The sequence below is a fragment of the Symphalangus syndactylus genome, chromosome 4 (assembly GCF_028878055.3).
Source record: "Symphalangus syndactylus isolate Jambi chromosome 4, NHGRI_mSymSyn1-v2.1_pri, whole genome shotgun sequence".
NCBI lineage: Eukaryota > Metazoa > Chordata > Mammalia > Primates > Hylobatidae > Symphalangus > Symphalangus syndactylus.
In genome coordinates, this window is record NC_072426.2 from 128,126,575 (window position 1) to 128,148,829 (window position 22,255).

A 22,255-nucleotide genomic window follows, 5' to 3' on the forward strand; every position below is an offset into this window, starting at 1 on the left:
GATATAACACTTCTTAACTTCTTAAAATCCTCACCTAGGGAAGTAGTATGGAAAGATATGGCAGTGCCTGCCCCTGGAGCCTGAAATTTAAGCTGACACAATTAATGCCTGGTTTTAGTTTTGTTAATGTATCTGTTATGGGCTGACTATGTGTGTATCCGCTAAATTCATATACTGAAATCCTAACCCCCAGTGTTACGGTATTTGGAGGTGGAACCTTTGGGAGGTGATTAGAGTTAGATGACATCATAGGGTGGTGTCCCATGATGGTATTAGTGTCCTTAGAAGAAGACAGACCAGATCTCTCTCTCTCTCTCTCTCCCTGCCATGTGAGGACACAGTGAGAAGGTGGCCATCTGCAAGCCAGGAAAAGGACCTCCACCAGGAATGGAATCTGCCAACACCTTGGTCTTGGACTTCTCAGACTCCAGAACAATGAGAAACAAATGTCTGTTAAGTCTATGGTATTTTCTTATAGCAGCTTGAGCTAAGACAGTAGCCATGCAAGTTGCACCCAGTTACACCACATACTTTTCATGTTCAGCAGTCCCCAGTGAGGACAGTATGGGGTTTATGAGCTGACACCATTATGAACAGTCTATATTCCACAGTGAACTGTTGGCAAAGCAACTTCCTTTTGTGAAGCAACGTCACAACAGGTATTAAGATAAAACAAAAGCCTGTAATCGTAAGAGATGTATCCCTGTATCTTGTTTGTTGGTATACATACAGATGCACACATAGGTTCCTAAACTGGGCATCTTGGTAATTGGGATTTACTCTCTAGGTGTATGAGGAAAAGTTATTTCTGGGCAACAAAATGTGCCTTCCAAATTATAGTGCTGAAACTCACCTGGTACAATGCTGAGAAGCTGGGATGCAGTGATGGCAAATGGACCACCCTGGCTCTCCACGAGTGGGGAATGGTGCAATCCTTCTCAAGGCCTCCAGGCCTATTGCAATGACAGACCTGGTTACAAATCAAAGGATATCATTTACATGTGTGATGTACGTAATGTTGATTCAGCAGAAATCTGTCTTGGCCATTTTCTAAGAGTAGACAGGCCTTAATCCTCCTATAGTTCTCCCTCAGAGTCTTTAGCACTTACAAACCAAGCCCTAGAATCTTTGCTGATGTTGTTGAGAAGCCAAGAGTGAGGCCACTGTCAGGTCAGAATGGTGAGGTCCTGAAGAAGAAATTAGCCAAGGAGATGGGAAATATGTTGGAAGGCAAAGTGGAAGACAGGCAGGGCAAGTGGTTCATGACAGTGCCTGTTGGAAGGCCATGTGGTCCAGTCTATTCTTATAAAGACAGTCCTTCCAGCTTCATATGGCCCCTCTAGGCACTTACTAAGTGCCAGCCTGAACATTTGCAGCAGTGTGGGAAAACAAAGACTATATCAAGTGCCCTCTGCAGATGGGGGCTCAATTGGTGGATGCAGGTCCAGCACCCTTCTTTTACCAGGGATTCTAAAATGAGGGATGGGAGGCTGAGTACAAAGACTGGTTCTTGTAATCTCAGCTACTTGGGAGGCCGAGGCAGGAGGATGACTTGAGGCCAGGAGTTTGAGAACAGCCTGGGCAACAGAGCAAGACATGGTCTCTAAAAAAATTAAAAAGTTAGCCAGGTGTGGTGGTGCACCCCTGTAATCCCAGTTACTCAGGGGGCTGAAGTGGGAGGATCACTTCAGCCTGGGAAGTCAAGGCTGCAGTAAGCTATGATCGTGCCACTGCACTCCAGCCTGGATGACACAATGAAACCCCGTCTTACAGATGATAGATAAAATGGGCAGTGGAGGGAGGCAGAGCTCAAGAGGCTAAGCCACTCCACAACACCTCTGTGCTGAAAGTTTGAAATTGATGAGTTTGCCTTGTTTACAGTTTGTCTTACTCTTTAACAAAATTATACACTTTTCAAAGGAGTTTCTTAGTGTCTAGTAGTCACGGTGTACATAGCACTCATAAATTATAAAGCATGAATACAATTTCATGGTCCCTCAGAGTTATTTTATTTTTTATAAAATTCTATAGACAGGCAATCAAGGTAAGGAAGATCTTTCATTTCTAGCTGCTCAGGAGACTTACCTGAGCATCTAACCAACCATTCTTTTTCTTTTTTCTTTCTACCTTCCTCCCTGCAACAAGTTTATACTGAGTACCTGAGCACAAAGCAGGTGCTGTGCCTGTTTCTGCTCTGGTTTAGAAGAAGAAACACCAAGTCTTCCTCACAATCAGAATGCAGAGGGTAGGTGTGTGGTCTCTCAATCTTATGCCTGACAGTATTAGTGGTGATATTATTCAGGCTGTGGCTTACATGCGTGCATAAACCTAGTACTTATCTCCATGCATTGTAAATTTCCTATTTAATCCTTTGCTTATCTTATCCCAGAGTTTGAAATCTCTATTCTTAAGACTGGCTCTGGGTTTAAGGTACAAAGGATTTTTCCTTTCTGTCTTCTTAAATTTCTTCTGTTGCCCAGATGACTATCATATAAAAAACCATTTTGACGTGCACCAATATGAAGTGGATTTGACTGGCTCTGAGAGTACCACAGTTTTCCAGGGTGTCTGCCCCACTGCCTGCTTGTAGGAACCCCATCAATTCAGCACATGAGCTTTTAGGTTGGCTACATTACCCATTTCCATCATTACTCTTATCATTAAAAATATATATATAAATAAAATAAATAAATAAACTGCTCCTCTCTTGGATGTTCTTCTGTGTACCATCTAATTTAATGGGAGACTGTCAGAATGATTTTCTTATTTCTAGATTTAATGGGAATATAACTAGTCAAACTGCAAGTTTTGTTATTCAGTTCTCTAATTTTTCTGTATTGTTTCACAAATGTGATCACATTTATTCGCAGTTCCTCACCACAATATGATTTTTCTCTGATGAGTTTATTCAGTCTTCACAGGGAAATCTCTGCGATAAAACAAAAAGGCCTGACATTTTTGTCTTGCTCCATTAAAATGATCCCCATTGAAAGTTATTACATCCACTGAAAATTATCTGTTTTAATTTTATCTAGTATAAATGGGGGTATTACTATTTACCTCTCAGGATTACTGTGAAGGTTAAAGTATGTTGAGCCCTTCAGTGGGCTTGGCACATAGACGTTCTTAATAAATGTTAACCAAGAGGCTGTAGGTAGTATCACCCCCTTCATATTCTGAACACTGTTTCTAGTGTTCCTCCTAGTACCTACATATCAATTCTTTCTGCTAACGTTTATTAAAGAGATCCTTGTGTCTTCTAGCTTCTGCATCACAATTGAGCTCTCAGAATCAAAGCAGCTGCTTGGCCCTCCTGCTGCCAAACTTTGGGGAGCATGTCCAGGCCCTGTGGTTTCTGGGTGGCACTATGAGCCCTGGGCTGGCTGTTAGTCCCTCTAGCCACTCCATTTGACTGATCTGACCCAGCTGCCAAACTTTTGGAACTTTTGGAAATTCCAGTAATGGCCGGACTGGCTTGGCTTACAGCAACCGGATGTGATGGCTCTTTTAAAGCAATCAGTTTATGAAGAGAAAGGATATGGGCTGTAAAGTGCTTTTTTTTTTTTTTTGGTCAAAGCTGCTGAACAAGAAAGTTTGTTTGTCAGGGAAAGGACGAGGGAGGGAAAAGGGAAGTGTAGCCTAAATAATAGAAGCCAGGAATACAAACCAAAGCATGTTTTATAAACGAACACCTCTTTTTCTGAAATCAGAACTTAGAAAAGTAAAATAACTGTTCAGTTATAATTAGCAATCATACTGATAATTCTGAGGTTTTACATCATTCAAGATTCCACCTGAAAGATTCACTTGTCTTTCCATCTGAAAGATTCACATAGATCAAGCTGTGTGTGTGTACATGTGTGTGCTGTGTTTCTTCTAAATATTTGGAAATAATAACACACACATAATAAGGCAATACTTAGTTAATTAAAATTTTTAATTAACACTGATACCCAATTTTCCAATATTCGTCATAAAGGAGAGTACATTTTCCTTGGGCTTACTGCCTCCATCAAACAGACTTCAAAAAACCGCCATAACATCAGCCAATTTCCCCCTTATTCTGATTTCCTATGATACTGTTACTTAATGTGCATTCCACGAGCCACTTGCATCAGAGTTTCTCAGAAAGCTTGTTAAAATTTCAGGTTTCTGGGGCAACATTCTACATCTACTGGAGCTTACTAGTTGGCTACCCCAATATCATAGTCCCTTTCCTCTTTAATAAAATGATCTTGACTTAAGTGGAATTAGCCATACACTTGGCCTTCTTTTCCATGTGACAAAGTTTTGACCAATCAAATAAAAGGAGATATGCTGCACAGGAATTCCAGGAAGCCTCCTTCAATGGGAAAGAATACAAAGTTTTCTTCTCCCATTTCTCTTGCTGCTAGGCTGGAAGTGGACAGCATGGCTAGAGACAAGAAGCCATTCCAGATCATGAGTGACTCTGTGGATGGAAGCTGGGCACATAGGGTGGTAAACCAGAAAGAATCTTGGGTCCCTGTGGTGCCAGCAGGTCGAGCTTGGACTGTCTTCCTCCAGAGGAAATAAGCTGCTAACTTATTCAAGCAGTTGAAGTTATTTTAGATTGTTCTCTTATATGCAGCTGACCTAATGCCACTTGCTAATTCTCCTGATTTAAAATATATGAGGGTTGTGAAATCTGCATTTTGATAAACACCTAGGACAATTCTTGGACACAATCAAATTTTGAAAAAGCTGCCATGAGATACAAGATCTATAAATAATTTTATAATTATTTCTTGGAGATAGACCAGAGACAGGGATTGTACACATTATACCTTTACTTGTATTCTGCCGGATTTAGTACCATAACAAATAGGGCTGGTTCATCAAAGTTTGCAGAATAAATAAATTATTAAGAGAAGTCTTCTTTTCCACCCCTAATTTTCTTCTGTAAGCTACCAGAGAAAATGTTTCTTAATTGTGGACAGCCTTGAGGAACACCTGGCAGATCATTTTTCTATTTCTTTGAAAGGTCTAGATATATGACTGAACCACAAAACAATGAGCAGCAGCTTTGCAGTGACAATACAGTTTCTCAAATATGGTGGCTATTTTGCCTCTGGTATCTCTTCCAGAGCTTGCTACCAGGATAGCATAAGTCCAGTAGGCGTACCAAGTCCTTCAATACTACTAGTCTCATGGGGAGGAAAACAAAAACCAGTCCTACACACCAAGCAATTAAGTGCTCACTGTGTTGTTTTTATGGTATCTTATTTTATATATATATATATATATATATATACACATATATATATATATATATATACACATATATATATATATACACACATATATATATACACATATATATATATATATATACACATACAGACATGTATGTACCTATGGACAAATATACATGTACGTATGTGTATACCTGCACACACAAGACATCACTTTATAAATAAACTTCCAACTTCTCAGATATGTTTTCCAACATTATGGCAATTCATTACTGTGATAATTACGCTAATGAAATACCAGTTACTTGAATGAGAAGTTGTTTGTGGTGCTCAGAAGTAAAGGATGATGCCTGTTGGTGATCTATAGGATTCTCACTATAAATCCTGGAAATAGTCACCTGCATCCTTCAGCACATTCATTATCCAACATTTCTAAAATAGGGTTAGTCAATTTGGCTATTTGCCTGAGTTTCCAGATTCCTTATAGAGTCTGTCAGCTTACGTAAGTTGACAGACTCTATAAGTCAATAAACTGATTGCTGAAACAAAACAAAACAAAGAAACCGAAACTCTCTAAGCTTCAGCTTCCTTCTAGGTAAAATAGAGATAATAATAGCACTTTTCATAGAATTGTAGTGAAGAATAAATGAGATAAGGTATTTAAAGTTCTGGTACAGTGTCTAACAAAGTAAGTGCTCAATAAATGATAGTTATGATTTGTATTTTCTCCTTTTTGCTTTTTTAAGATGGAGTTTCACTCTTGTTGCCCAGGCTGGAGTACAATGGTGTGATCTTGGCTCACTGCCACCTCCACCTCCCAGGTTCAGGTGATTCTCCTGCCTCAGCCTCCCAAGTAGCTGGGATTATAGGCATGCACTACCATGCTTGGCTAATATTGTATTTTTTTTTTTTTTTTTTTTTTTTTTTTTTTTTTTTTAGTAGAAACAGGGTTTCACCACATTGGTCAGTCTTGAACTCCTGACCTGAGGTGATTCACCTACCTTGGCCTCCCAAAGTGCTAGGATTACAGGTGTGAGTCACTGCACCTGGCCTGTATTTTCTCCTTTTATTAAATGTTTCATCTTCCTTGTGTGTTTCTGTCCAGAAGATAAAACACCTGTTAAACTTTATAAAATACATTATTTTAAACCTATTCTTTTAGGATTTTAATAAATGGGAAAATGGGATCACTTTTCTGAAAATTACCCATTTTTCAATTACTTCTTCAAACATCATCAAAATTAATAACAGAATGAAAACCCAGTGCTGCCACATTTGTCCAATGTTCACCAGGTCAGTTCGTTGGGGCCAGGGTTACAAGCCCAAATCCATAACCAGCTTTTCATTCCCTGGACCCCACCATGCCCACTTTCTGGTATTCCAGGTCACCCTAATTGCATGATGGGAAAAGAGAAAGAAAGAATAGCAGAAGATGGTTACAGAAGCCAAGTTCCATTTATAGTCTATTTATACTTCCTCCATTAAACTTCCTCTAAGGAGATGGAGTGATGAAAAAAGAGGGAAGCCTTGGAGTGCGTCCTTACAGGTTTGTATGTACCATTAGCAAGAAATGACAAAATAAGCTTACCAATTGAGTACCGCTGAGGGATAATCTTCATTTACATTATGAATTGTTTATTTGTATTATATCAAAAACATTCTCTTCCCACTTCTATATTTTTTAACGACTGAGTTCAGGGTTTCTGGTTCCTCATTAGATGGCTACTTTGCATTGGCAGCAAGCAGTTCCCCAGGACCAAACCCTGGAGTTGTCACAATTTCAAGACAGACCTCAAAGGATCTAAAAACCTATTGTTAAAAATGTGAGAAACCCTGAGAAGACTAAAAATGTTTTGGCAAAAAACAGCAGTCAAGATGTAGCAGGGTGGACATCATCGTGGGCGAAATTTTGGGAAGAGCTTGTGTGATATAATTTCATCACACAAATTCTACTGGGTGGAATACAACTTTGACACAGAAGCAGGAAAATGTCAGCACAGCTAGGGCACCTAGTGGGAGAGTTACATCAGCGTTGGCTGTGGTGAAGAGTAGATAAAAATAGAGGCAGGTCCTGGAGTTGTCCCTTCTTCTCTATTCATCCCACGAGCACTGGGTACTATGACTAAAACATAGGAAGACCCTACTGGCTGATGGCCAGCTGCTGACTCCTTAAATAACCAAGAAGGGTACATTGTCCCTTGCCGCCAATTCACATTACTAATGAAGACTGCAGATGTGACTATAAACTCACAAAGAATATTAGACAACCAGATAGGGCAATGCCTACACAATAAAGAAGCTATAGTAGATTAAGTTAATATCTTCCAAATGAAAATAAACTAACATATATTCTCCAAGAAATAAAGGAGGCTAACAGTAACATGAAGCAAGAACTAGTAGTTATTTAAAAAAAAATAGGTGGAAACAGTTGTGTATTAAAAATATGATTTAAAATAAAATCTCAACAGGAAAGATAAACAGCAGAACAGATACAATCAATAAGTTAATTAGGAGCTGAAACCTACAAAGTCAAAGAACTTTACCAATAGCATCAGGGACAAATAAAAGGCCACACGGCGTAGTGGTTAAAAGTGTGCAACCCTATATCCCGAAGCCTGGGTTCAAATCTCGACTCTGCCAAATATTAGCTGAAACACTGAGCAATTCACTTAACTAATATGTAGTGACTTTTTTTCATCTATAAAATGGGTAGATAACAATAGTACCTACACTATATGATTGTAATGAGGATTAAATGAGTTAATATATGCACAGTACACATAAGAGTCTCTGGCAAATAACTAATCCTGCATAAATATAAGCTATTACTATTTTAAAGAGTAGGAAATATAAAAGGGCTATTTGTGGGAGATGTAGGAGAGACACAAACATGTCACGTAACTCACAGCAAACCTTGATGAGAAAAACAATTAGGTAGAAAGAAGGAAATATTAAAAGACTGACAATATTCTAGAATCAAAGAAAGATAAAAATCTCTGATCCTTCAGATTTCAATCTTCAGATGGATTATCATAGAGAATTCAACAAAATAGACGAAAAAAACCCTATACCTTGACACACTGTGATAAAATTTAAGATCAAAGAGAGAGAAATAATAAGTGATTACATAAAGGAAGAACATAAAATCCTCAAAAGAACAAGATTAAGTTGACATCAGACTCATCCATAATAACACTGGAGGAAAAAAGATAATGATGTACTATTTCAAGGTACTGATGTAAAAAGAATTTATACACAGAAGAACTAATATCTAAAAATGATGGAGCAAGAAATATGATGATGTCAGACATTCAAGGCTCAGAAAGTTTGTATTCAAAGCCCAATTTTGAAAAGACTATTAGAAAAAATATCCTAAGAGAAATAAATCTAGGCAGTCATATAGGAATAAGGGTTGAGTAAATAACTAATTTAAATAATTTTTAAGAAAAAATGTGTGTGTGTGTGTGTGTGTGTATGTGTGCATGTGATGATCCAAAACTAAAATTCTATGTAACAGCAACAAAGCAGGTATTTGTAGTTTGGCTGGTGAAGTGGGGAAGAAAACAGGGAGCTGAGAGAGTTCTGAAGTCTCTGTCTTAATCAGAAAGAAAACACAAATGTTGATAGGTATAGGTTGTAGTGGGTTAGTCAAATAGAATATATAATTTTCATACCAGCAGAAAAATAATAAATCTATCATAGGAGGTGGGAAAGGGAAAAAATAAAAGAACTCATTCAGTATCTTCTCCCATTGTGTTAAATCCCTACTTCCTTTATTCTTAAGTTCTTAATGCGTAAATTGGCAACCTCAGTATGAATTAACAACTGGTAACACATTCAATTTGCTTATTCCCTTGTCACTACTAAGACCGGTAACACAGTGGCTTTAAGTTATGTACTGATATACCTAAAGTCTCATTAATTCAGATCTCAACAATTTGTATTTTGTGATATTCCTGACAGGGATGGGCTAAGGTTTAATTCTGCCAGAGTTTAAAAAAATTAGTAGCATGGCCAAGGGTACAAGACAGAATACTTAAATTACTTTAGACAATCATTTAAGGATCCCAAACACTTCTGAAGAAGTCATTTATTTATACCCATTTACTTGCAAGTACACTAACTATAAATCACTCTTATGTATTCAATAAATCTGTTCTTAAAAGAAGTCATTTGGTCAGAATTTATTTTTCAAATTTCTGTATAAAATGGTAAATGCTTATTGTTAGTCTGGACATATAAAATATTTTAATTTTTTCTCAAGACAAAATCCCTTTTCCTCCTTTTAATCTGAATTAGTGAGGTAAGTTTCTACTGTAAAGAGAAATCTAGTGTTAAATCTTTACTGAGTGACTTCTTATAAACTTTAACCAACAGTGTCCACCCCATAGGTGAGAAGCTGACCGCCCCTGTGGTCATTCTAGTTCTCAGCCTAAACAGTATCTAGGTTTTGTGTTTTTTTTAACCTTGTGTATACATATCATAGGAGGTTGTGTTCAGACATGGCAACAAATGGTACATAATCAACTTACACATGCCTTATTAAAACAAAATCCAACACATATTTATTCAGCTAATTACAATGTTATCTTTTTCTCTTATGGCAGATGAAGGCTTGTTTTACTGAGTGACTGATAGATATAATTAGCCCATTTTCACATTGCTATAAAGATCCTACCTGAGACTGGGTAATTTATTTAAAAAAAAAAAAGACGTTTAATTGACTTGCAGTTCCCTATAGCTGGGGATGCCTCAGGAAACTTACAATTACGGCAGAAGATGAAGGGGAAGAAAGCACCTTCTTCACAAGGCAGCAGGAGAAAGAGAGAGTCCAGGGGAATCTGCCACTTTTAAACTATCAGATCTTGTGAGAACTCCCTATCATGAGAACAGCATGGGGGAAACTGCCCCCATGACCCAGTCACCTGCCACCAGGACCCTCCCTGGACTCACAGGGACTACAACTTGAAATGAGATTTGGGTGGGGACACAGAGCCAAACCCTATCAAACACCACGCTTACATAAGAGAGGGGGGCCTCCATGTCTTCATCTCTTCCTGCTTGGACAGAGTCTTGGTTACCTCCTTCTTGGCCTGAAGTGGCTCCTCGGGGCACTCCTGTACTTCCTTGGTCTTAACCTTGGGGGCCTATCTGGTTAGCCAGGGGCTTCTTGCAGGCCTTCTCTGCCTTCAGCTTGTGGATGTGTTCCAGGAAAATCTGCTTGATTCTCATTCACCTAAAAGATAATGTAATTTTTAAAAGAAAAAAGTCAGATATGTTATTTTTCTTTGAGTACCGTGGCCACAGCCATGCATCTTGCTCAGGCAACCGAAGAGGCATGCCTCCAGCAACCTCTGCCATGACAAAAAGGCCTCACAGGATCCCAATGAAACCAACCAAACAGTCAATGCCAACTCTAGCCAGCAGATCTGGAAGTTGATCAAAGATGGGCTGATCCCACCAGACTATGACTGTCCATTCTCAGGTTCCATGCCAGAAAGGGGCAGGCACATGGGTACTTGTAATCCTAACGGCCCTGCAGATGCTGGAATGTCCCAGAAGGTAACCTGCATGAGGAAGAGGACTCTGCACCAGCTTCTTAGAAGATACAGTGAATCTGAAATTAACCACCACCTGTATCACAGCCTGTACCTGAAAAAGACTTGCAATTTTAGAACCTAGCACTGACTTGCCCATGCAGGATCCTGCAGAGTCTCCTTTCTCTCTGTCATGGCAACCTGCAATGTAACAACCAGTGATGCTCCATCAGTCTTGACTCCTGAGTAAAGAGCTGAAGGATGACTGCTTAGGATCGGAGCTACAGACACCACAGCTCCACAGAGAGATACACTTTGTTTTAAGCTGGAATTTGTGGGACTGTTTATTATTGCGCATAACCCAGCCCATCATGACTGACACAGCATCTTACTTATTCCAGACAACAATCAGACAAGGTAAATAATATTGCTAAAAAAAAAAAAAGAAAGGTAACTTATGTAAAAGTGGAGACTTGGGAAACTAAATAATTCATGTCCGAAGTTACACTGCCAGCATTTGACAGTGTAACTTGTCTCATTCCAAAGCCCACTGTATTTCCACCTTATCAATTTGACTCAAAAAATGTTTTGAAGTACAACTCATTAGACTTGCTATCATGATTAGAAATCAGAAAGTTCCAGACAAATATTTGTTGAGCAATGTTGAACATGCCCTTGAACCACTCTTTCAGTGATGAAGAGGATGAAGTCCTCTGTGCCAGCTAAGAATACTTTCAGAGGCTAAAGAGAAGGCTGGCTGAAAAATTTCCTTTAGGATATGCAGGAATTTAAGCTTCACCATAATTTCCATCACGGGATAAATGAATAAGAGCCACATAGATTGTCTAAAACCTAATTTTAGAGTCACATGCCCATCAATTTCAGCATACTTTAGCCAAGACTTCTCTAAACTCTAGACATTACAAATGTCTTTCCACTCCTATTTTTTTAAAGGAACACTTTTATTTTTATTTATTTATTTATTTATTTATTTTTATACTTTAAGTTCTAGAGTACATGAGCACAATGTGCAAGTTTGTTACATATGTATACATGTGCCATGTTGGTGTGCAGCACCCATTAACCTGTCATTTACATTAAGTATATCTCCTAATGCTATCCCTCTCCCTTCCTTCTACCCCAGAACAGGCCCCTGTGTGTGATGGTCCCCTTCCTGTGTCCAGGTGTTCTCATTGTTCAATTCCCACCTATGAGTGAAATCATGCGGTGTTTGGTTTTTCATCTCTGCAACAGTTTGCTGAGAATGATGGTTTCCAGCTTCATCCATATCCCTACAAAGGACATGAACTCACCCTTTTTTATGGCTGCATAGTATTCCATGGTGTATATGTGCCACTTTCTTAATCCAGTCTATCATTGATGGACATTTGGGTTGGCTCCAAGTCTTTGCTGTTGTGAATAGTACCGCAATAAACATACCTGTGAATGTGTACTTATAGCAGCATGATTTATAGTCCTTTGGGTATATACCCAGTGATGGGATGGCTGGGTCAAATGGTATTTTTAGTTCTAGATCCTTGAGGAATTGCCACAGTCTTCCACAATGGTTGAACTAGTTTACAGTCCCACCAACAGTGTAAAAGTGTTCCTATTTCTCCACATCCTTTCCAGCACCTGTTGTTTCCTGACTTTTTAATGATCGCCATTCTAACTGGTGTGAGATGGTATCTCATTGTGGCTTGGATTTGCATTTCTCTGATGGCCAGTGATGATGAGCATTTTTTCATGTGTCTGTTGGCTGCATAAATGTCCTCCTTTGAGAACTGTCTGTTCATATCCTTCGCCCACTTGTTGATGGGGTTGTTTTTTTCTTGTAAGTTTGTTTGAGTTCTTTGTAGATTCTGGGTATTAGCCCTTTGTCAGATGAGATTGCAAAAATTTTCTCCCATTTTGTAGGTTGCCTGTTCACTCTGATGGTAGTTTCTTTTGCTGTGCAGAAGCTCTTTAGTTTAATTAGATCCCATTTGTCAATTTTGGCTTTTGTTGCCATTGCTTTTGGTGTTTTAGACATGAAGTCCTTGCCCATGCCTACATCCTGAATGGTACTGCCTATGTCTAATATTTAGGTCTCTAATCCATCTTGAATTAATTTTTGTATAAGGTGTAAGGAAGGGATCCAGTTTCAGCTTTCTACATATGGCTAGCCAGTTTTCCCAGCACCATTTATTAAATAGGGAATCCTTTCCCCATTTCTTGTTTTTGTCAGGTTTGTCAAAGATCAGATGGTTGTAGATGTGTGGTATTATTTCTGAGGGCTCTGTTCTGTTCCATTGGTCTATATTTCTGTTTTGGTACCAGTATCATGCTGTTTTGGTTACTGTAGCCTTGTAGTATACTTGGAAGTCAGGTAGGGTGATGGCTCCAGCTTTGTTCTTTTTGCTTAGGATTGTCTTGGCAATGCAGGCTCTTTTTTGGTTCCATATAAACTTTAAAGTAGATTTTTCTAATTCTGTGTAGAAAGTCATTGGTAGCTTCATGGCGATGGCATTGAATCTATAAATTACCTTTGGCAGTATGGCCATTTTCATGATATTGATTCTTCCTATCCATGAGCATGGAATGTTCTTCCATTTGTTTGTGTCCTCTTTTATTTCGTTGAGCAGTGGTTTGTAGTTCTCCTTGAAGAGGTCCTTCACATCTTTTGTAAGCTGGATTCCTAGGTATTTTATTCTCTTTGAAGCAATTGTTAATGGTAGTTCATTCATGATTTGGCTGTTTGTCTGTTATTGGTGTATAAGAATGCCTGTGATTTTTGCACATTCATTTTATATCCTGAGACTTTGCTGAAGTTGCCTACCAGCTTAAGGAAATTTTGGGCTGAGACGATGGGGTTTTCTAAATATACAATCACGTCATCTGCAAACAGGGACAACTTAACTTCCTCTTTTCCTAATTGAATACCCTTTATTTCCTTCTCCTGCCTAATTGCCCTGGCCAGAACTTCCAACACTATGTTGAATAGGAGTGGTGAGAGAGGGCATCCCTGTCTTGTGCCAGTTTTCAAAGGGAATGCGTCCAGTTTTTGCCCATTCAGTATGATATTGGCTGTGGGTTTGTCATAAATAGCTCTTATTATTTTGAGATACATCCCATCAATACCTAATTTATTGAGAGCTTTTAGCATGAAGGGATGTTGAATTTTGTCAAAGGCCTTTTCTGCATCTATTGAGATAATCATGTGGTTTTTGTCTTTGGTTCTGTTTATATGATGGATTACATTTATTGATTTGTGTATGGTGAACGAGCCTTGCATCCCAGGGATGAAGCCCACTTGATCATGGTGGAGAAGCTTTTTGATATGCTGCTGGATTTGGTTTGCCAGTATTTTATTGAGGATTTTTGCATTGATGTTCATCAGGGATATTGGTCTAAAATTCTCTTTTTTTGTTGTGTCTCTGCCAGGTTTTGGTATCAGGATGATGCTGGCCTCATAAAACGAGTTAGGGAGGATTCCCTCTTTTTCTATTGATTGGAATAGTTTCAGAAGGAGTGGTACCAGTTCCTCCTTGTACCTCTGGTAGAATTCGGCTGTGAATCCATCAGGTCCTGGACTCTTTTTGGTTGGTAAGCTATTGATTATTGCCACAATTTCAGAGCCTCTTTTTGGTCTATTCAGAGATTCAACTTCTTCCTGGTTTAGTCTTGGGAGGGTGTATTTGTCGAGGAATTTATCCATTTCTTCTAGATTTTCTAGTTTATCTGTGTAGAGATGTTTATAGTATTCTCTGATGGCAGTTTGTATTTCTGTGGGATTGATGGTGATATCCCCTTTATCATTTATTATTGCATCTATTTGATTCTTCTCTCTTTTCTTATTCGTCTTACTAGCAGTCTATCAATTTTGTTGATCTTTTCAAAATCCAGCTCCTGAATTCACTGAATTTTTGAAGGTTTTTTTGTGTCTCTATCTCCTTCAGTTCTGCTCTGATCTTAGTTATTTCTTGCCTTCTGCTAGCTTTTGAATGTGTTTGCTCTTGCTTCTCTAGTTGTTTTAATTGTGATGTTAGGGTGTCAATTTTAGATCTTTCCTGCTTTCTCTTGTGGCATTTAATACTATAAATTTCCCTCTACACACTGCTTTAAATGTGTCCCAGAGATTCTGGTATGTTGTGTTTTCATTCGCACTGGTTTCAAAGAACATCTTTATTTCTGCCTTCATTTCGTTATGTACCCAGTAGTCATTCAGGAGCAGGTTGTTCAGTTTCCACATAGTTGAGCGGTTTTGAGTGAGTTTCTTAATCCTGAGTTATAGTTTGATTGCATTGTGGTCTGAGAGAAAGTTTCTTATAATTTCTGTTCTTTTACATTTGCTGAGGAGTGCTTTACTTCCAATGATGTGGTCAATTTTGGAATAAGTGTAATGTGGTGCTGAGAAGAATGTATATTCTGTTGATTTGGGGTAGAGAGTTCTGTGGATGTCTATTACGTCTGCTTGGTGCAGAGCTGAGTTCAATTCCTGGATATCCTTGTTAACTTTCTGTCTTGTAGATCTGTCTAATGTTGCCAGTGGGGTGTTAAAGTCTCCCATTATTATTGTGTGGGAGTCTAAGTCTCTTTGTAGGTCTCTAAGGACTTGCTTTATGAATCTGGGTGCTCCTGCATTGGGTGCATATCTATAGAGGATAGTTAGCTCTTCTTGTTGAATGGATCCCTTTACCATTATGTAATGGTCTTGTCTCTTTTGATCTTTGTTGGTTTAAAGTCTGTTTTATCAGAGACTAGGATTGCAACCCCTGCCTTTTTTTGTTTTCCATTTGCTTGCTAGATCTTCCTCCATCCCTTTATTGTGGGCTTATGTGTGTCTCTGCATGTGAGATGGGTCTCCTGAATACAGCACACTGATGGGGGGCTCTTTATCCAATTTGCCAGTCTGTGTCTTTTAATTGGAGCATTTAGCCCATTTACATTTAAGGTTAATATTGTTATGTGTGAATTTGATCCTGTCATTATGATGTTAACTGGTTATTTTTCTCGTTAGTTGATGCAGTTTCTTCCTAGCATCAATAGTCTTTACAATTTGGCATGTTTTTGCAGTGGCTAGTACTGGTTGTTCCTTTCCATGTTTAGTGCTTCCTTCAGGAGCTCTTTTAGGGCAGACCTGGTGGTGACAAAATCTCTCAGCATTTGCTCATCTGTAAAGGATTTTATTTCTCCTTCACTTATGAAGCTTAGTTTGGCTGGATGTGAAATTCTGGGTTGAAAATTCTTTTCTTTAAGAATGTTGAATATTTGCCCCCACTCTCTTCTGGCTTGTAGAATTTCTCCGAAGAGATCTGCTGCTAGTCTAAGGGGCTTCCCTTTGTGGGTAACCCGACCTTTCTCTCTCACTGCCCTTAACATTTTTTCCTTCATTTCAACTTTGGTGAATCTGACAATTATGTGTCTTGGAGTTGCTCTTCTCGAGAAGTATCTTTGTGGCGTTCTCTGTATTTCCTGGATTTGAATGTTGGCCTGCCTTGCTAGGTTGGGGAAGTTCTCCTGGATAATATCCTGCAGAGTGTTTTCCAACTTGGTTCCATTCTCCCCGTCACTTTCAGGCACACCAATCAGACGTACATTTGGTCTTTTCACATAGTCCACATTTCTTGGAGGCTTTGTTCGTTTCTTTTTATGCTTTTTTCTCTAAACTTCTCTTCTCGCTTCATTTCATTCATTTGATCTTCTGAATCAATCTTCTGAACAATCATTCCGAATTTACATCTTAGTCATTCCACTGATCACTCCCCTTCTTACCCCTTGAACCTCCAACTAATTGACCTATGAACTACTCACCCAATCTTTACCCCACTAAACACATACTACAGAGTTATTCTATCTCATAGAATAACATTTATTAATAGAACTAAAGACCTCTATTTGGGTTACACAGAGCTACTGGACTGCACCAGAGAGGAAGTTCTAACTCAGTCTGGTTAGCCTGCCCCACATACATAGGGCCACAGGACTCAGTCTTAATGAAAACCAGAATTACAGATTATAGATGTTTTGAAAGTTTACATTTGAATTAATTATTCTGACAGCAGAACAAGACTGCTTTTTGGCCTTTTTTCTTTTTTTTTTCGTCAGAAGGGTTTAGTAGTTCAGTGTTGTTAAGACACAGATGGAGAGAAATTTATCTAATTTATTAAGAATCAGAATTGGAGTGGAATAAGTAAAAAGTGGTAAAACATAAAAAGCCCATGATTTCAGGGATGCCCTAGGGATTGGGCATACAAGCTGATCAATGCAAATTAAGAGAGATACGGTGACTCATTAGAAAGATCTGATGCTTAGTTTGGAACCCAGACTGCATTATGGGTCATAATTGCATTCCTCTTTCCCCTTCGAGTTCCATGGACTCTCCTTATTTCCTGCATTTGAGAAATGCAAGCAAAGTGCCCTCTTGGGCACCAAGTGGGAGTCTCTCTCTGCTTCCTGTGCAGTGACAAATGACAGAGTTGGACTGTCAGAGCTGGAATCATCTAGGGAAGATGCCATCCATGGAGTGCTAAGAGAGAAATGTCATGCCTAAGAAAGTGCTTTGCCTCAAACATCCTTCATGGCCATGTGTTCTGAAGTGCCTGAACCAATGCTGGCCCTGCTGTCCTCAACCAAAATAATTTTCTTCATGGAATATATTTATGATGGCTTAAAAAAACTTAAAATGCAATTTAAAAGTTTCTGGGAGAACCAGAGTATCAGAATGAAAGTTAGAAGAGAGGAGTTGGAGATCCAGTATTGCTGCTAAACTGGCTCTTTGATTGGGGCAAGTTAATTTCAGCTTTCCCAGCCAAATGGTTGCTAAGGTGTCTTACAGCTCTAGTTTTCATTGTAACTTGTTACCCAGGGAAGCACACTACCAAACTTATCAAGTGAGATAAGACAGGAAAGATTTAATCACATTCTCTCTCAACCAAAGTTAATCAGTCTTCACTATCAGAAACTTATTTTTTTATTTCATATATTAGTTTCTTATGTTGTGAGTTAATCCTAGATCTCTGAGAGAAAAATAAGCGTATTTCCTCTGGCATCACCTATTTCTATTATTGTGGTTTATTTATGTATTTATTTTTAATAATTAGATAAGTGGATCCTGACGTTAACTAACAACTAATACCAATCTGAAAAGGGTTAGCTTTATGAGTACTTCCTTTAGTTTGCCCCTATGTCAACTGAGGCCTTGGTCATGGGTTTGGTCCATATATAGGCCATTATCTACATGTGAAGAAGATCTCAAGTTCTGATTTGCTGCCTTGGGAAGTGAGGTTGTTAATCATAGGAGGTACACTGACAGGATGTAAATATGGCTCATCACCATAACTGGAAAAAAGCAATGTTAATGTGCCTCTCCCACCACATGTAGTCATCTTGGTGTTGATGCTCACCTTCCAGTATAATGAAAAGTTCAAATTCATCTGTCAGGCAGAATGCATTAAACCAGGATAAGAAAGTAAGGGTCAGTGAATTAGAATAAACATACTTACTACACACATAAAATAAAACAAAACCCAAAATCCACACTTCCAAAACAGGTTTGAGATGACATTTCAATTGAAGATTCACCACATTAAAGAGTTCCTTGCTCCTGAGCGATGTGCTGTAGATCATTAATCCTATAAACATGCAAGTAGCTGCCATGTTTTTGGTGGATCTGTGTCATATCACTGCCACAGTGATAATGGAAGCTGAAGAAGCTCCAACACATGGAAAATAAACCAGACCACTGCACAGGCTCATTTATGTGGAACAGAGGACTAAGTTGGATTTTAAACATTTTAAAGATTTCCCATTGCTTCTCTTTCCTTTGTGGGGGGGTATATTTTGCAGAATGTATATGAAAATAACTTCTAAGTGATATAAAAGCTTGCATTTTATATGGGGAAAATACATGTATTTAGAGTATTTTTAACCACTTGAATTTTGCATCTCTTCCTTTTTTTTTTTTTTTTTTTTTTTTGAGACAGGGTTTCGCTCTATCATCCAGGCTGGAGTGCTGTGGCACGGTCATAGCTCACTGCAGCCTCAAACTCCTGGGCTTAAGCGATCCTCTTGTCTCAGCCTAACTCAGAGTAGTTAGGACTACAGGTGTGTGCCACCACACCCAGCTCCTTCCAATTTTTTATTGATAACTTTTACTTCCCACGTCACACAGTCACTATTATTTCTCTTTCTGGTGTTTGCAGAGATCCCCTTCTATTTTCTCCCTTGTATGCCAAGTATCTTTCAACTCTTCTTTTTAGTCACAAACACCTTTACATTGCTTATCGTCTTCCTTCTTACTCATTTGGGTCACCTTTTCCCATAAGCTCAAATAATCTTAAAACAAATCCAATTTGGAACCTGTTACTGAAGAATTCTAGCTGATAAAAGTGTTTTGGATCTCTTTTTCTGGGAGCCTTGAGAAATAAAGTTAAAGGTCATTTCTTTAACTGTACATGCAGAAAATAGTTTTCATAGCATTTGAAAAGTATACTTATTAATAAACTTTTGGATAATAAAAACTTAGACAAAATCTAACCAAAATGACATACAATGTTAAGTATGGGAAGGGTCTTTAAACAACACTGTCTCATCTATGGCAAGGTTCTATGGTCTGACTGTAATGCCTGTTGAGAAGCCCTTGTCTATTTGGTTTTCTTTATACTTGGGGAGAAAAAAGACAAAAAGGGAAACAAGAAAACCAGCAATGTTCAACAACCTTTCAGGCTATTTCCAAGAACAATCTTTGTACCTCACATCTCCACCTAGTGACTCCTTAAGGATCTTACAACAATTCCTAGAAATTACTTGTTTTAAATTTACACTAATATGCCTAACCTCATTTCAGACAGTTTAACCTTCAACACACGTATTTAGAATTAATTACTAGGAATTGAGAAGGTACCGACATGAAAATGAAGAATGCGGAGAATCTTTTTCTGGAGAAATAAAAGAGCAACAAAAAATAGTAATCAATATAACAATCACAGTTCCCGAGGTAGAGAATTGGTGACATGTCAAACAAAGCCAACTAGGTCTATCAGTCTAGGTTTTCTAGTTGCTTTATTTTGAATGCATACATCTTATATAAAATGACATTTGTATTCATTGACTAAAGGGCAGACGGCTTACAAAAAATATTTGTTGAGCTTCCAGTGTGCATCTAGTATTATGCCAAGTTTTCTACTTGCTTCTGGACGTATTTTGAGACAGTACAGTAGAGTAATTATGTCTGTAGGTTTCAAACTGGAGCCACTTACTTGCTATATGACTTTGCCCAAACTACTTAAGGTTTCTGCATCTGTTTCCCCATCTACAAAGTAGGGCTAGCAACTTTACCAAAGTTACTGTGAGAATTAAATGAAAATATGAAAAGTCCTTCGGATTGTTTCTGGCATCTAAAAGTGCTCGATATTTGTTAATATCATTTATTATTTTATTCTCACAATCCCCACTTTAAACAGGGTCTGTCTGGCTCCAAAATCCCTGCTAATTCCTCACTGTTGTATATTTAAAAATTAAAAATATACTTTAACAAAATTTAAATTGGTAGACATTCATTAGTTCCTTGAACATATGGAGAAAATACATTAGGAGTTAATGTGGAAGAAATCACCTTGAGGTTGGGAATAAGGAGATCCGTGTTACTCGGTGAATATTCTGGGCATGAAGTTCCTTGTTAATTAGAAAATCTACACGAGCTAGGTTCTTTATTGTCTAATATTCCATGAATCTAATATTATCTATAGATAAATAGTTGGTTCCTAAAGGTGGTTTTTTCTTTCCTTGTCTGCATTTAATCTCGAGCTGTCTTCAAAGGAAGCAAAACTGAAGTTATGCATACAGAATGCCAAACAACCCTATCTGTGAAAGTTGGTTTTACAGGAGCATAGAAACCAGTTCGGCAGTTCGCCTCTGCCAAATGTCTCTGCAAGCTGATTAGTGGTAGCGTCAGGCCTATCGCTAGTTCTCCTCATTTAACCCATTTTCTTAGTCATTTAAAACGCTTATACTTTATACTTCTAGTCCTATTTGCAAATCCATCTTTTAGCTTTATAACCCACCTCCCCCCAGCCCTTAATTTTAAGGGTCCACCGGATATATGTGGTTGTTTTGCGCCAAACTAGCAGTGGTTGTTTTGCGTCAAACTAGCAGTTTACGACAAGACTACATCAAACAAGAAATAGAACCATTACGATACATCTATGTTTTCCCTTAAGTACGGAATTTCACACTACAGCCCTTGTCTTCAAACACCTAAACAATGCACGTAGGACCTTCATTTATTATTACGTGCCCACCCACACCCTAAAAAATCGCTCTCTTCACCCCAATTGCTCGAAATGCCTGTCACTCCAAGCACTTTGACTAGCCCCACTCTCTCCTCCTCGCCCCGCCCCGAAGCTAATCCCTGATTGGATGAGGCACCACTCCTCGTGGGGCTGCTTAGGCCACCGCGCGCGCTGCGCGCTGGGAAACCAGTGGAGACACGAGGACCAGCGCGAGCGTTCCCGGTGGGCTCCCTCCCCCTGCGGCGACCCCCCCCCCCCCCGCTCTGACCGACTGGTCCCCTAAACGGTGGCGGCGGTTTTTGGTCGTTGGGCCCCGGGATTTAGGACCAACATTTGGAGACCCGAAGGGGTGAGGAGGGGAAAGGGGAAACGGGGTCACTACCAGGCCACTGCTAACGGCTGGATACAGTGCCTGGCTCACTCTCACGCCGAATACACAGTGGGGGCTGGCGGCGGTGGCTGCGGGGTTCACCCCTAGTCCTTCCCCAGCCCCGTCGAGTAGTGGGAGGGCAAGTGTCCGAGACGCTGCTTCCCGCCCCGGCAGCATCTGGCCAGAAAGCGCCCTCGCCGTCACCCAGACGCTGCATGGTGAGGGCCCAGCGGCCAGTCTCTTTGGGGCTTCTGGCGGCTTCTTCCGCCCCGCGGCGCCCTGCGCTCTCCGCCTTATTTCCGCTCTCCCCCGCTGCCTTCCGGCTGCTTCCCACCTGTGCTGCTTTCCGTGTTATTTTCCTGACACGCTCACGCCGACGACCAACGACCGCTGCAGGCCTGGGCCGCCGCCTGGCCGTTGTAGGGCCCGCGCGTCCCCTGGAGGCTTTGGGACGCCGTCTGGGGCGTCCCGACGGCTGGGTGAGATTCAGCAGTCTCGTTTCAGAAGTGAATTCAGGCTGGGTGAGCTTTAGCGGGCTCCTCGTCGTTTTCATGAAGTTCTAGCCCGGGCTGAGCCTCGAACTTTACTCTGCCTTTGTCTCCTTCCTGTTTCTAACCCAAGTACCTCCTGTGTGCTGGGCTGTGGGCAGTGGGAGGCCGCGGTTGTACAGGGAAGATAGCTAGCCTCTACCCCGACATACGGACGGCAGCACACGTCGTGGCACCACCTTTGTTTCCTGACATCTGGTAGTTTTTAAACCACTAGTTTAAAAATGTTTCTTTGGAGCTGCTGGAAAAACCACAGAACCAGCGGGAGTTAATCCTGGCGTTGATATTCTGAGATATTTCGAAGCTGCTTGATTTG

At 39.7% G+C, this 22,255-nt stretch overlaps 1 protein-coding gene and 1 long non-coding RNA gene across 6 annotated transcripts in view; one reads left to right on the forward strand and one right to left on the reverse strand.

Moving 5' to 3' along the window:
- Nucleotides 1-853: 853 nt before the first annotated feature.
- On the reverse strand, nt 854-21,810 carry LOC134736507 (uncharacterized). Its single transcript, XR_010120573.1, has 3 exons — nt 21,726-21,810; nt 10,236-10,449; nt 854-970 (listed from the first exon to the last, which is right to left on the reverse strand). It is a non-coding gene; the product is annotated as an uncharacterized lncRNA (long non-coding RNA).
- The window catches only part of RBM46 (RNA binding motif protein 46), a 51,506-nt gene continuing 50,409 nt past the window's right edge, over nt 21,159-22,255 (forward strand). For 2 of the 5 annotated variants that reach the window (XR_010120572.1, XM_055276208.1), the window contains exon 1: nt 21,202-21,370. The gene's annotated coding sequence lies outside the window, so the exon portion shown is untranslated. Of the gene's footprint in view, nt 21,371-21,806; nt 21,913-22,255 lie in introns of those variants that run through there. The other 3 variants (XM_055276207.2, XM_063638301.1, XM_055276206.2) reach the window with 3 other exon arrangements.